This window comes from Zophobas morio, unplaced genomic scaffold, assembly GCF_036711695.1.
Source record: "Zophobas morio isolate AGI-343-1 ecotype UQ-CSIRO unplaced genomic scaffold, CSIRO_AGI_Zmor_V1 ptg000006l, whole genome shotgun sequence".
Lineage (NCBI taxonomy): Eukaryota > Metazoa > Arthropoda > Insecta > Coleoptera > Tenebrionidae > Zophobas > Zophobas morio.
Genome location: NW_026972111.1, coordinates 10,271,023 through 10,287,966, shown reverse-complemented (window position 1 = coordinate 10,287,966; position 16,944 = coordinate 10,271,023). Strand labels below are relative to the sequence as shown.

General features: G+C 35.5%; 1 protein-coding gene across 1 annotated transcript in view; it reads left to right on the top strand.

Annotated features, from left to right (window-relative positions):
• The window catches only part of LOC135123821 (uncharacterized), a 183,826-nt gene that overhangs the window by 44,110 nt on the left and 122,772 nt on the right, over window positions 1–16,944 (top strand). The gene's annotated exons all lie outside the window — the stretch shown is intronic.

The window sequence follows — 16,944 nt, the reverse complement described above, 5'->3', positions numbered from 1 at the left end:
GCTTTCTAGTTTCTCGTCTACAGTCAAATACTTATTTTTTTCCACCTGTCAGTAAATACCACTCTGTAAATTCATGTCCATTTCTAATTCAACAACAATTTCTTCATGTAGTTCACAAGAAGAACTGGTGGTACTTCCATTTTGAATTGATCTATTTAGTTCGTCACAATACCAACCACTGAGTCACCAACATCTTGTTCATAATTTCCCCTTTTTACACTAGTTTCAAATTGCAATAAACAGTAATCTTAACGAAACTCTGAACATGTTTTCTAAAGCATCTTGTGTTAACCGAGAGAGCATTATGTAATTGAATTTCTCTTCTTCTAAATAATGTTTTTGGAAATCTAAAGTCGTCTGAACCGACTTTAAAAAACTTATACTTTCGTCATACTCGTCTTTATTTCGGTAAGACAGTGCTAATTTGTGGTAACGACTGGTCATTAACTTGAACCATTTAAAAATAACTCTAATAAACCAAGCTGCGGTTTTATGCTTTTCATCATTTTTTTTTCCTCCAATATAATACAAAATACCTGCTGCTACATCATTGTTTAGTAATGCAACGCTAAGAGCAACATTCATTTTGTCAAAATGAGATGGCGAAATTACGTTCTGTTTTAATCTTGGGTACACTTTAAGAACATCCGCGCTATCTATTTCAAAAACCCTTGTAATAGGTGCTATAGAAATTTCATTACAGGGTAATTTAAAATGTTGCACAACTGAAGCGTCCATAACCAATTTATTGTAAAAGCAGCAGCAATATTTTTAAAAACAATTACAAAACAAAGCCTAGACTGAAAACAATTTATTAAATAAAACCAACGGTCGTAAGAGACAATTAAAAAGTACATGAATGAGCACATACAAAAAAAGGTGTCAAAATATTCTATCATTATTACTGTTACTCTTCAGTCAAATTAATGGTGCTTATGTTCACATACAGTTGGTGGAAAATTTTTGAGGTAAGTGTCTTACAATATTTTCACCTAAAGTGAGATTTAGTGTAGTCACCACACAAGCTACATATTTTTCCAAAAAAAATCTCCAGGGGATCTTGCTGAATCGACCTGGTTGAAAAATATTTAAAACCAAGGGTCTTTCGTTTTGCCCACAATTTTTCAGTATTACGAATTGTTACAATAAAATTATGCACGGAAGGAGGAGCGTGAACCTCCCTGCCATTTTTAATTTTTTTTAAGTTGTTCAATCTTACTTTAGCTTCGGCCTAAAGTTCATGTGTTCGAAATTTTCCGTTAGTGCATTGGCTTGTTTTCTTTACGTTTACTGTTTAAGGTGTCCAATAGTGTATCACAAAATTTGACAAAGCTTGCTGTACCACCCCAGTTTACAAAACCAAAATTGTTTACGAGTTCATTGCTGAGTAAACTATTACTAAAATCTTGAGTAGCTAAAGATATCTTCATCTTCATTTTTTCCTGAGAGCGAACGTGAAGTTACGTCAATTTAGTAATTTTTGAATCGACGCATAAATCATCTTTTTCGTATAATATTTCAATGTTGTTCCACCGTGCTATACCCGAATCATACAGAATATCTTTGTCTATCATGGCATTGCGTAAAGATTTTATCAAATGGCAAGCATCAAAATTATGTCCGTTAGTTGATATGTTTTAACGCCTGATTCGGTGAAGAAACAGGCGACAGGTTGGGTCCATTTGTTATTAATACCAGTCAACATGAAGACCAATGCTTTATCTGCTATACATTTCTTTCTGCCATTCCCTACTTGCCCTAAATCTTCAAGACTTATCACATGTAAGGTGCCCGGTTTAATTGCAATGTCCAAAAGCGGCTGAATGGTCATTTCGTCGAAAACGCGACTACAGAATTTTTTTAAAGGATGATTATTCATACCCATCTTAGACATACTTTCTAAGACACTATAATGAATTCCCGCGTTTTTTCCCATTTCATTTAATACCTTTGCCAGTGTTTGTACTGACGGCATGGCAAAATTTTTTTTGAAGAAATCGATACCCTCTGGGACCTTTCTTGTATAGTGTGAAGGAAAGCTTTTTCCGCACGTGTCCAAATTCGACCTTTTGGTATTTTACCTGCATTTTTCAACTGCAATAAAATAAACATTTCTCCTGGTTTCGACATTCTTTCAAAATTTTTAATGCATTTATTTTGCAGCAGATAATATCTGGGTCTTATTTTTGGAAAATTTCTTTTATAAGTTCCCCACTTGTTTTCTGGAGCTTTTTAATTCCATTTTCAAGTGCCGCTTAGGAGAAGTTTCTTTTGTTGCCCTAAAATGTGACTCCTCTATCAACAAATTTATTAATTTTTTAAGTAAATGTCAATAGAATAGAATTTATGGCGTCCATAAGATTATATACATATTATAAGAATTAGCTATGCAATACACATTTAGAGCCCAGTGGATTCTTTATAATTAAGAAACTCCTGGACACTATAAAAGGCTTCATTTAAAAGTAGACACTTCACAGAGCTTTTAAAACGACTCGTGTTCAATTTTTTTACACTTGTAGGTAAGTAGTTTATTATATAATCCTATGTTGAGCGAATTCTTTTTAGATTTTGTAAGCCTCAATTTTGTGGGCCTTATATTATCACATGCACGAGGGTTATGATTGATCATGTATGTGATTGTATAGATTAAAATTAGAAATATCTTTATGAATTTCAATTAAACAGTGATAAATATAGACACAAGGTAGGTGCGTGACAGTGATCTTTGTATCTTAGCCCACACAGGATTCATAAAACTTTTTTTGTATGCGAAAAATAGTGATAGAAGCCGAGGCATTACCCCAGAAGACTACACCATAGGATATTAATGAGTGCAATAATTCAGAATATGTGCTCCAAAAAGCCCCTAATTCAACACTCTGTTTTAATTTTCTTAATAAAAAAAACAACCGTCGACAGCTTCTTAGCTAATTTGTTTATATGGGTGTCCCATTTCAGATCAGTGCTGCGTATTAGAAGAGAAACGGCCATGTTGTGTTTTGTTTTTATTAAGTTGCAATGAATTCGAGTCGACCATAGCTGAGTTCTATTAACAGCTTCGTGCATGTGATCGACTGCTATGTCGGGAGACTTACGTGCAACTGACAGGGTTGTGTCACAATCAGCAACATTTTTTATATTAAAATAGAAATCATTTGTATATATTACAAAAAGAAGGGGGCCAAGGATTGATCCCTGTGGAACCCCGTGTATAATAGATGTGTTATTTGACAGTGTGTTGTTCACCTTGACATATTGTTGTCGATTATTTAGATAGGAAGCTATTAATTGGAGAGGCAGTCCTCTCACACAATAGCATTCCAGCTTCGCTATAAGTAACGAATGATTGACGCAATCAAATGCCTTACTTAAGCTTTCTTAAAATTCGCGGACACGAAAGTTCGAAATGATCTTGTAGATACCGATACAAACGAGGAGTTTTTTTATACATTGATAGCGAAAAAGTTTCATTTTCTCAGAATAACGTTTTGGGCAAGTTTTTTTGCTATAATTTCGAAGTTTAGTGTCGAGCGATTCTTCAATGATTTCAAATTTATTGTTTTCATAAAGTTTCTTTAATGTGCTGAATCGGTCATGCTCATCACTTAACTTATGTCTCAATTTGGTGATGTTTGACTCAGCATTGCGATGCATTTTCCATATCTTCCACTTTTTAGAGAGACAATTTCTTGTTCAAATAATAATTCCCGTTCCTACCACTCCCGTATTATTTTATTCGTATGGTCAACAGTATTTTTCCACATTTTGGGGGTGATATGTGCTAACGCGTCTTTCCACATTTCCACGGCATTTTTTTGACCATAACCATCACGCCCAATGTGTTTGGAATAATAATTTTTAGTAATTCCCCAAATATTTTCTATATGGTTAAACACACAGTGATATGGCGGCATTCGCAATACTCTATCGCCATACTGTTGGGCCAATTCATCGGCAACATACGTTTTTGGAGGTTTGTTTCTGACAAACATGATATTTTAAATGGAACGATAGAGAATAGTATATGCATTACTGTGCAACCAAATGAAGAAGTTCCGTTTTTAACAGCTGTGGATCTGAACTTATGTCATGTTGTTCAATTCATTCACGAATTTCTGCTTTTTTCCCTGAACCATTGGGACATTTGTTTGCAAGGGTACTGTGGTAACTTGCATTGTTTATAATAATCAGTGATGGTTCCTCAAGATTCATGAGCAATTCATTGCGAAACTGCTCTTGATTCCCTTTGATTCTGTTCCAAGTGTAACAAGATCTATGGAGAGGGCAGAATTTTCACAAAGAATGCATGCTGGCATAAGTTTTGCTTGGACCTCCCCTGTTACATTCCCGTTACTTAAAAAGCATCCAAGGGTCTAAACAGTTTTTCCCTCGAGAGACTGGAACATAAATACTAATATGTGATCACCTAACTTATTTTTTGCGATCCAAGATCCACAAAACCACACATTACCAAAACCATAAATGAAACGATAGAGAATAGTATATGCATTACTGTGCAACCAAATGAAGAAGTTCCGTTTTTAACAGCTGTGGATCTGAACTTATGTCATGTTGTTCAATTCATTCACGAATTTCTGCTTTTTTCCCTGAACCATTGGGACATTTGTTTGCAAGGGTACTGTGGTAACTTGCATTGTTTATAATAATCAGTGATGGTTCCTCAAGATTCATGAGCAATTCATTGCGAAACTGCTCTTGATTCCCTTTGATTCTGTTCCAAGTGTAACAAGATCTATGGAGAGGGCAGAATTTTCACAAAGAATGCATGCTGGCATAAGTTTTGCTTGGACCTCCCCTGTTACATTCCCGTTACTTAAAAAGCATCCAAGGGTCTAAACAGTTTTTCCCTCGAGAGACTGGAACATAAATACTAATATGTGATCACCTAACTTATTTTTTGCGATCCAAGATCCACAAAACCACACATTACCAAAACCATAAATGGAACGATAGAGAATAGTATATGCATTACTGTGCAACCAAATGAAGAAGTTCCGTTTTTAACAGCTGTGGATCTGAACTTGTGTCATGTTGTTCAAGTCATTCACGAATTTCTGCTTTTTTCTCTGAACCATTGGGACATTTGTTTGCAAGGGTACTGTGGTAACTTGCATTGTCTATAATAATCAGTGATGGTTCCTCAAGATTCATGAGCAATTCATTGCGAAACTGCTCTTGATTCACTTTGATTCTGTTCCAAGTGTAACAAGATCTATGGAGAGGGCAGAATTTTCACAAAGAATGCATGCTGGCATAAGTTTTGCTTGGACCTCCCCTGTTACATTCCCTTTACTTAAAAAGCATCCAAGGGTCTAAACAGTTTTTCCCGCGAAAGACTGGAACATAAATACTAATATGTGATCACCTAACTTATTTTTGCGATCCAAGATCCACAAAACCACACATTACCAAAACCATAAATGGAACGATAGAGAATAGTATATGCATTACTGTGCAACCAAATGAAGAAGTTCCGTTTTTAACAGCTATGGATCTGAACTTATGTCACGTTGTTTAATTCATTCACGAATTTCTGCTTTTTTCCCTGAACCATTGGGACATTTGTTTGCAAGGGTACTGTGGTAACTTGCATTGTCTATAATAATCAGTGATGGTTCCTCAAGATTCATGAGCAATTCATTGCGAAACTGCTCTTGATTCCCTTTGATTCTGTTCCAAGTGTAACAAGATCTATGGAGAGGGCAGAATTTTCACAAAGAATGCATGCTGGCATAAGTTTTGCTTGGACCTCCCCTGTTACATTCCCTTTACTTAAAAAGCATCCAAGGGTCTAAACAGTTTTTCCCGCGAAAGACTGGAACATAAATACTAATATGTGATCACCTAACTTATTTTTTGCGATCCAAGATCCACAAAACCACACATTACCAAAACCATAAATGGAACGATAGAGAATAGTATATGCATTACTGTGCAACCAAATGAAGAAGTTCCGTTTTTAACAGCTGTGGATCTGAACTTGTGTCATGTTGTTCAAGTCATTCACGAATTTCTGCTTTTTTCTCTGAACCATTGGGACATTTGTTTGCAAGGGTACTGTGGTAACTTGCATTGTCTATAATAATCAGTGATGGTTCCTCAAGATTCATGAGCAATTCATTGCGAAACTGCTCTTGATTCACTTTGATTCTGTTCCAAGTGTAACAAGATCTATGGAGAGGGCAGAATTTTCACAAAGAATGCATGCTGGCATAAGTTTTGCTTGGACCTCCCCTGTTACATTCCCTTTACTTAAAAAGCATCCAAGGGTCTAAACAGTTTTTCCCGCGAAAGACTGGAACATAAATACTAATATGTGATCACCTAACTTATTTTTGCGATCCAAGATCCACAAAACCACACATTACCAAAACCATAAATGGAACGATAGAGAATAGTATATGCATTACTGTGCAACCAAATGAAGAAGTTCCGTTTTTAACAGCTATGGATCTGAACTTATGTCACGTTGTTTAATTCATTCACGAATTTCTGCTTTTTTCCCTGAACCATTGGGACATTTGTTTGCAAGGGTACTGTGGTAAGTTGCATTGTCTATAATAATCAGTGATGGTTCCTCAAGATTCATGAGCAATTCATTGCGAAACTGCTCTTGATTCCCTTTGATTCTGTTCCAAGTGTAACAAGATCTATGGAGAGGGCAGAATTTTCACAAAGAATGCATGCTGGCATAAGTTTTGCTTGGACCTCCCCTGTTACATTCCCTTTACTTAAAAAGCATCCAAGGGTCTAAACAGTTTTTCCCGCGAAAGACTGGAACATAAATACTAATATGTGATCACCTAACTTATTTTTTGCGATTCAAGATCCACAAAACCACACATAACCAAAACCATAAATGGAACGATAGAGAATAGTATATGCATTACTTTGCAACCAAATGAAGAAGTTCCGTTTTTAACAGCTGTGGATCTGAACTTATGTCATGTTGTTTAATTCATTCACGAATTTCTGCTTTTTTCCCTGAACCATTGGGACATTTGTTTGCAAGGGTACTGTGGTAACTTGCATTGTCTATAATAATCAGTGATGGTTCCTCAAGATTCATGAGCAATTCATTGCGAAACTGCTCTTGATTCACTTTGATTCTGTTCCAAGTGTAACAAGATCTATGGAGAGGGCAGAATTTTCACAAAGAATGCATGCTGGCATAAGTTTTGCTTGGACCTCCCCTGTTACATTCCCTTTACTTAAAAAGCATCCAAGGGTCTAAACAGTTTTTCCCGCGAAAGACTGGAACATAAATACTAATATGTGATCACCTAACTTATTTTTGCGATCCAAGATCCACAAAACCACACATTACCAAAACCATAAATGGAACGATAGAGAATAGTATATGCATTACTGTGCAACCAAATGAAGAAGTTCCGTTTTTAACAGCTATGGATCTGAACTTATGTCACGTTGTTTAATTCATTCACGAATTTCTGCTTTTTTCCCTGAACCATTGGGACATTTGTTTGCAAGGGTACTGTGGTAACTTGCATTGTCTATAATAATCAGTGATGGTTCCTCAAGATTCATGAGCAATTCATTGCGAAACTGCTCTTGATTCCCTTTGATTCTGTTCCAAGTGTAACAAGATCTATGGAGAGGGCAGAATTTTCACAAAGAATGCATGCTGGCATAAGTTTTGCTTGGACCTCCCCTGTTACATTCCCTTTACTTAAAAAGCATCCAAGGGTCTAAACAGTTTTTCCCGCGAAAGACTGGAACATAAATACTAATATGTGATCACCTAACTTATTTTTTGCGATTCAAGATCCACAAAACCACACATAACCAAAACCATAAATGGAACGATAGAGAATAGTATATGCATTACTGTGCAACCAAATGAAGAAGTTCCGTTTTTAACAGCTGTGGATCTGAACTTATGTCATGTTGTTTAATTCATTCACGAATTTCTGCTTTTTTCCCTGAACCATTGGGACATTATTTTTACTGTGGTAACTTGCATTGTCTATAATAATCAGTGATGGTTCCTCAAGATTCATGAGCAATTCATTGCGAAACTGCTCTTGATTCCCTTTGATTCTGTTCCAAGTGTAACAAGATCTATGGAGAGGGCAGAGTTTTCACAAAGAATGCATGGTGGCATAAGTTTTGCTTGGACCTCCCCTGTTACATTCCCTTTACTTAAAAAGCATCCAAGGGTCTATGTGATCACCTAACTTATTTTTAGCGATCCAAGATCCACAAAACCACACATTACCAAAACCATAAATGGAACGAAATAAATCTTGTTGTGTATAGTACAACAAAAAAATTACGGTTAGCCTTTTTTTTGCTTCTTTAACAGCCCCACTCAGATTCTACAGAAAAACATATAATTTATGGGTGATTAATAAGTTTGGATTACCGTGAACTGTGCAAATATTTTTTGTCTTTGATTAAAACTATATATAAACCCCCAGTAAAAATTTATTTTAAATTTATATACATACTTTATATTCCAATACAATTCAAGCGTTATGTTTATACAAACACGAGGAAACACCCCATACTGTTTCTATCTCCGATTCCTTATATACGATGCATTCCTTAATAACTCCATCTGCCTCTACATCACTTTGACCTCCCATTTTAATCCACTTTTTTAGAAGATCGGTGTGGTAAGTACCATCTGGTTTTAACCATTTCATCTCTTTGTGTATGCAAATCATATATCTTTTAAAAGCGTCGTCAGATTTCTCTTTTGAAATGTCGCCCGACTTGTGAAGCAACTCGTTTATTTCTTTTGTATCAACATCTGGATTCTCCTGTTCACATTTTTTGGTTGCGTGTTTACTTTCATTTATTTGAGCATCATTTAGTCCCTTAAATAACACGAAATTAGTATTGAGTTCTACATTTAAAGATACTCACCAAGGAATAAGTCACAAGTGTGACAAGAAGTAAATACACGTAGAGTTTCATTTTTCGATTGTTAGTGACGAAGTATATTGTCGCAGTCGCTTACATATAGCACAATAGCTAAAAAAACATTATCAACATAACAATTACCATTGCACTTATATTGATAATGTGAGGTATGCAACTCGCGATGTTAATTGTTAGTGATGTGCAGGTTAAGTGGAGAGTAGAACTTGTGTTGGGGGAAAGAGAGAAACTTCTCTCGCTCTCTCCTGTATAGAACAATGGTTGAGTATATGCATTACTGTGCAACCAAATGAAGAAGTTCCGTTTTTAACAGCTGTGGATCTGAACTTATGTCATGTTGTTTAATTAATTCACGAATTTCTGCTTTTTTCCCTGAACCATTGGGACATTTGTTTGCAAGGGTACTGTGGTAACTTGCATTGTCTATAATAATCAGTGATGGTTCCTCAACATTCATGAGCAATTCATTGCGAAACTTCTCTTGATTCATTTTGATTCTATTCCAAGTGTAACAAGATCTGTGGAGAGGGCAGAATTTTCACAAAGAAGAATGCATGCTGACATAAGTTTTGCTTGGACCTCCCCTGTTACATTCCTTTTACTTAAAAAGCATCCAAGGGTCTAAACAGTTTTTCCCGCGAAAGACTGGAACATAAATACTAATATGTGATCATCTAACTTATTTTTTGCGATGCAAGATCCACAAAACCACACATTGTGCCTCTTTTGAAATGTTTTGATGTCGTTATTTTGGATTCGTCGACATGGATGGTACCGCGGGTCTCATAATAATGTGGCATCGTTTCCGTTTTCTCTTTAATCATTCCTAATCATTCTTTTTTAAACCCAAAATTTCTTTCCATTTTCCTTGTACCTAACTAGTGTTCTTTGACAAGGAAGTGATATAATATTGTATCTTCTAATCTAAATTGTTGACAAGATCTTGCCTGACTTGTACTAGGGACCACCGGGTTCTTCAACGTCGACCTCTGGAGTAGGATTTTTCTTTAGAAGGTATGCTGTCTTAAGTTACCCGTACTGACAAAATCTATTATTTCATTCTCATTACCACGCTGAATACAAAATTGTACGTTTAAAACATTATTTCACATACTTTCCCATAAATATGTGGCGCCACAATAATACGTAGTAGTAAGCGAGGAAAGATAAGCTCCTCTATAGTCTAGTGGTAAGGGCACCCGCCCGGCAAGCGGTAAACGTGCGCTTTGATTCCCACCGGAGGAGCAACATTTTTCTTCGCTTACCTTCAAATGAACATCAAAAATGGCATGGGACTTGGGTTCATTTACAAAGAAAAGGTTTTTAGGGGTTCCCCTATTTATCTGTGTGATTAAGTCCACACTCACGCAGGATGTACATTTTTCATTTGTTTTTTTTTTTTTTAAACACTACGATCTTCTAACTGATTATTAAAACGGCCAAGGCGTTTTCTCCTACGTCTTCATACCCTTCAATAAAGTCGTGTTTTTTTTCTATTGTAATTTTTTTTTACTGCCATATATGCTGATATTCAGTTGCGCTAGCTAGAAACAGCTGCAGTACACCCCGACGGATCCTAAATATTTATTAAAATCCGGGATACTTAGAATAAATAATATAAAATCTCCAGTTCTTCCAATTAGTATTGTCAAAACAAGATTGATAAGTTTGAATAAGACCATTTAACAAGTGATGAGGAAATGTCTTTTTGAATTGGTAACATTTTGTTCGATCTACAAGTCCAAAAAATTGTAAATCTTTGAAATCGGCCAATCGACTGATTTCCTCAGACATACCAGTAGCGTCATTGTATGTTTGTTCCACTAATTTTTCTTTCATTGAAAAGGTTAAGTGCCTAATAATTTTGCAAGTTCTTTAAACTTCCCTTGATTAATCGAATTTTCCTTTTCAGAATGGCCCCCAAACGCTAGTTCTTGTTCAGACAAAAAATAACATATCGATTAATCGTTTTATGTCACGATTTTCTTTGACTTGCTCGATGTGTTTTTGAATCGGCAGACAATGACCGACATCTAACACTTTAGTAATATTTTGTTTTCCAAATATTTTTAATTTCAAAGCATGCATATGCAGTGCCATGTGTAGACAGCCCTTTGCCAACCCCACTCTCCGACCAGCCGCTATTGATCCGGACATCGTAATGTTGTTACTACAATTATGCGCATGTGTGGCTCAGTTCCCAGCTGGTTTCTTTACTTTCATTCGATATCCGATTTTTCATTCCGCTAGTTGCAGTCGTCGATTGTTGTTCTTGGTAAGTAGTGTTTGTAAATTTTCAAAAAAAAACCACTGCAGTAGGTGTTATTGTGTTAATAATTTTTTAAGTCGAGTTTCGTTCGAAAGTAATTTAAATTCAAAAGTCGAAAATATTTCGATGGGAACTTTAATTTTAATGCATTCACTGTTCCGTTCCCGCCGTCCCAACGATAATCATTCACTGGTAAGTCCCTTGTTATTTCTTCATGTGTAACAAATTACTTTGATTTTAAAACTGATAAAATAGAACTGCGTGGAAAAAGATAAAATATTACCGCTTCCTTAAAAAATGTCTTAATTTATTATATTTTGTAACTGTAAGAACATCGACTGCAAATTTTCCATGGGATAGTTATACATTATAGTTAAAAAATAACCTGTTAAGTTGACTGTTGAAAATAATGTATACTCATGCGTATACAGCGTGTTATTGAAAGGTACGTACAAAATAAAATCGCCAATTGGTCTCGAAATATGGATGCTAGAATTAAAAAAAAGTTCAGTTCTTTTAGAGATAAAAGTTATTAAAATTTATGTCCAAATTTGTTGTACGCCTCTGATAAAAAGGTCATCTTTCATTTCTACAGCAACAAAAGGGTCTCTCATTTTTTTGTTATTGTTACAGTTGCTAGGATTTACTAAAATAAATTAATTTTGCCTATTTCTTCTTCAGTAGCGTGTAAAAAGGTTGGATAACAACATTCGCGAGAATGTCATTCGACAGTATGAGAAGATGGCGAAAGCCAGCCACATAAATATAGTGTGGTAATATGTCATTCTTAACTGTCTGTGTATTTAAAGCGTTCTTCGAAACATTTTTTCATGCTTTTTCAAAATATTTGGTAATAATTTACCAACAATTCTTTCTGATGTTAAGCTAATTGTATAATACAAATTTTACGAGAATTAGATTAACCCACCTCAAATCTCACATTTTCTAATGACGGTGATTCGAAGATGAAAGCTTGACGCTCTGGATCGAACCACCTAGCTAAATTCGTTGCGAGAATTGATGATTGTACTCGTAGTTAGACATAGCAGTTATGAGTAATACTGTATTGCTACAACTACTACATCTTGTTTGTCATTTTGATTGGCACTCGTTGGAGAGACTCAGGATATAATTTTTAAGAGTGGTATCCTGCCCCTCATATCCCACTGGCCTTGGATCAAAATTTGTTCGCAATGTGGGGCGTAATCATTTACATGGATATTCTTAGACATTTATACTGCGTTATATCCTACTTCACTGACATGCCTCCAAATAAATTCTAGAAGTGCCGTCACATGATTACATTTGCCTAAATTTGATTGGCAACATTCACAGCTTCCACATGCCCCAGAACATTTATTTAGTTTTATGCTGACCAAATAAATAATGTCTTTGTAAGATGCATGGCATTTGGCCTTGACATGATAAAATTGATCATCACATGCATCTTGAACATCTTCTAAAAAAGTTTTTCTGTTGTCCCAGACTCTTCATTCAAAAATTCATATTCGTGACTATGAAATGTTTGGGTCACAATATATGTGACCCTTATTAAAATGTAGTGGCACATTAATTGAAGGGAACGTTCCACACTTCAATATGCTAGTTGATCCAACTGATGAGTACTTGAAGAGCTTGAATTATTTGAAAGGGCGCGTTTAAAACATACCACTTTCGCTTATCAACGCCAATAAAAACTTCGTGGGTGTGTCCAGCATCCAAATAATTCTGAACCCTAGAAAAACAAATTAATCACTACATTTTTTACTTTTAAATGTACACACCTCAAGATCAGTTCTTCTTTATTACTTGTTTTTTTAAGCTCCGACATTTCAACCACCTTCCTAATTCCTGCACAGAATGAACTTTAATTTTGCACCTGGCACATCCTCAGGTTCAAGAACAGTTGGCATCATCATTTTGGAAATTGCAAATTGACTCACAGAATCAAAACTTCAATGTATTTACCGGCAACTAATAACAACAAATAAAACTAACGTAACTTATCCACACTAGAACTGTTAGAACCTAGGAAACTATCAGTGTTACTAACGTAATTTGCTACCAATCAAACCCCTACAATACAGCTACCTTTCTCTCTCTTGATGTCTCACTCCCACAAAAGGAGTTGTGAATCGGCCGACCATAATGAGGTTCTTCATCAAGGGTTTCATATCTTATGCTAAACAATTGTGACCACTTTTTTATAGTAGAATATGGAGGACAAGCTTCACCAAACACAAAAACCATCCTGTCCTTAACACGTCTACTGAGAATGACCGAAAGCCGTCAAAGTGACCGGTAGACATTTTTGTACTTCAGTAAATAAAAAATATATTATTACTATTGAAAATTTTAAACTAATAGGTATTCGTACATGAGTATTTTTTTTACTTAGTATGGTGTAACATCTCCTTTTACTTTAATTCCTGCGGGTATCCTTGCAGGCATGGTACTTACAAGTCTTCTGAAATATTCAGGAGTAAAACTTGCCCAAACTTCGTCGATTCGATAGATTGAAATTCCATCCTTGAACTTGAATACGATATGCATTCAGAGTGTCATCTTCTAGAGCGGACATCGCACTCATTAAATATTCTACGTCTGCATCGCAATCGGTTGCAAATTACTTTTTTTAATTCTTATTATTCTATAACTTCAGCATGGTAGATTTTCTACTTTTTTTTCAATAAGTAAATCAGGTAACAGTTTGAAGTCCGCAAATTTTCCCAGAATGTTGATATTAAAAAAAAAAAATATATCAATGTTGTTCATTGTTAATTATTACACTATGGACAAGAAAAATTACTATGTCGACGAGGTTCCTACGAATCACACTTTCGAAACGATTTAGGTTACAAAATCCAGACAGACGATCTTAAAGCTCTAGTCAATTCTGATTTTGACATTCCTTTGTCCATATACATTTTTTTTCCTCTTCAAACCTTGAAACAACATTCGCGAGAATGTCATTCGACAGTATGAGAAGATGGCGAAAGCCAGCCACATAAATATAGTGTGGCAACATGTCATTCTTAGCTGTCTGTTGTTACGCTCAACTTTGGCATTTCGCGTTTTAAAAAGGTTGCCTACACGACTCTCGCATCGAGACCGTAATTTAGTCTATGTTTGTAAGGTCTATGGTTGATCGATTGAAAGGCCTACGGTTGATCGATGATTAACCCTTAATTACTCGCGCTTTGTCTTGTTTATTAATTGGTCGCACAGTGTATTTTATACACCATCACGTTTTTGGACTTTTTAAGCTTTTCTTTTATTTCAGTTTTATAATTTTTATGATTTTAACCAACTTGTACAATAAGAAAAATTCAACAATTCAAAATTCAAATTCAAAAATACTCTAGGGTTTTATTTAAATTTAGAACATACAACATAAAATAACTTTAAATTCACAAAAATGAGAAACAAAAAACAAAAATTCAATTCTAAAACAATGAGAATAAGACTTTATTCTTGCTCTTCTGTTCTACTTTTACGACAGCTTACGCATTCTTGTGTTTTTACTACGTGTTCTTTACATGCTAGTCTACCACACAAGTCGCATGTGATGGTTGTAACGCGATTTTTCTTACTTTCGCAAAAGACACATTTACCTCGATTTCTTGTAACATTCCTCTCAATGTTCGTTGAAGTTTTTTTATATTTAGAAAGAAAGCCTTTTATATCTATAGGAAGCGTCTCAATGTTTGCTCGAGTTTCCAGATGAGGCTTCATCAAAGACAATGCAACGTTTTTCAGAAAAATACGTCGTGGCTGTTTATTGGAGTCTATGTGAAAGTATTTATAAATTATGTTAGAGTTTATTCCCGCAATATTAATCATTTGGAAAAAAAGAACCAGAGGCCAGCGTCTTGTTCGTTTTTGTACCGAATAATTACCACACATTTCGTCAACGGTGTCAATTCCGCCTTTAGTAGAATTGTAAAACAAAACGATATCAGGCTTATTTGAAGATCTGTCGACAATATCGTCGGCGTGCATAGTCGAGAGTAGTATCACAGCTTTATTTTTTTTTTGGCAATAGGATACTAGCGTCATATCCTTCCGAAACGCAAATATTGAAGATGGAATTGGTCGTGATTTATTAGGTAATAGTTCGGCAGGTATCTCTTTTTTATTTTTTCTCAATGTGCCAACTAATGTGGTTTTTTTGTTTAGTAAATCCTCTGCAAGTGGGTAACTCGTGTACCAATTGTCAGTCGTCAAGTTTCTATTTTTTCCAACGTAGTCGTTTGTCAACCTACTGACAACTGCTTGTGGAGAATTTTCACAGACATAAGGTCCGTCTGGCTGCTTGCCACAGTAAAGCTCTAAATTAGACAAGTAAAATGTTTTGGAATCGCATAAAGCAAAAATTTTTAGTCCATACTTTGCCGGCTTGTTTGGCATATACTGAATAAAACTGCATCTTCCTCGGAAAGGAATCAGCATCTCGTCAATTGTCATAAACTCTCCAACGCAATAAGAGCCCTTGCAGTTTGCAACAAATGCATCAAATATATGTCGTATTACTGCCATTTTGTCGGTTATGCGTCTGTTTTCTCTAGTGCCCACATCGTCAAATCGGACTACAGAAAGAAGAAACAAGAAACGGTTTGCGCTCATACAAGCTCGAAATATTTCTATTCCCGTTCCGTCGGCGCTAAACAATTCGTGAAAATTGGTATGACCTTGTTTTTTTACACCGGAGAGAATCAGCAGTCCCAAGAATGCCAAAAATTCTTCCTTATTTGTCTCACGTGCATCTCTCTCTCGCGCATAATTTTCCTGTTTTCTTCTGATAAAAATATTTGTACATCTTACAATCTCTTCAACCATCGCAGCATTTATAAATTTCTCAAAAGCAGATATTTCGTTTGATATCTCACTTTTTGGGACGAGGGGATGACAACGTTCTTTACAAATGTTTTTTGCAGGTGTCTTTGACTTTTTCTTCAGAGGCAATTTGCTCCATTCCAAGTTATGCTTTGTTTTGTAAACTGGACCATCGCCATCGTTTGCATTTTGAAGAGCTGTTGTTGCCGTAACTGAATAATCTGAATGTTCATCTTCATTTACCAAATTATCGACATTGTTATCGCCACTAGCCTCTTGTTCTGAATTGCTTTCATGTTCACTAAGTTCGAATTGTTCTTCGGAATCTGCTGAATCGTCTCCACCCACTATTTGTTCTTCAGATAGATCTTCATCATGAAAAGCAGCTAATTCTTCATCAGTCAAACAATTGGGATTCCTCACTTGGATTGGAAACCTGTTTTCAAGTGAAAAAATATTTTTGTAATCAGTTTTTGATCAAATTTTATTCGATGTATGTTTTATACTTTACACAATTAATACTTACATATTAAGTCGCACGGTGTAATTTGTACACAGGACAAAATCAAACTAATTTAATTAGCAATAACACACTGTACGGTCGCTGTTCTTAACCTCAAATGCTTATAAGAAAGATAAATGAGGAATACCTAGAAGCGCTTGCGCATTGAAATAGTTTTTAGCAAATGGCCGACAAAAACGTCAACTGCGTGTATTTTATACACGCATGCGAGTAATTAAGGGTTAAGTCGATGGGATGCGTGCGATGATGCGTGGTAGAAAGGTCGGAGAAAAGATTAGTGATGCGACTTTGGTCCGAAAAACATCGAATCGATAAATCGATAAAGTTTGATTAGACCATTAATCGATTCAATTAATCACAAATCAAAATAATCGATTCGATTAAA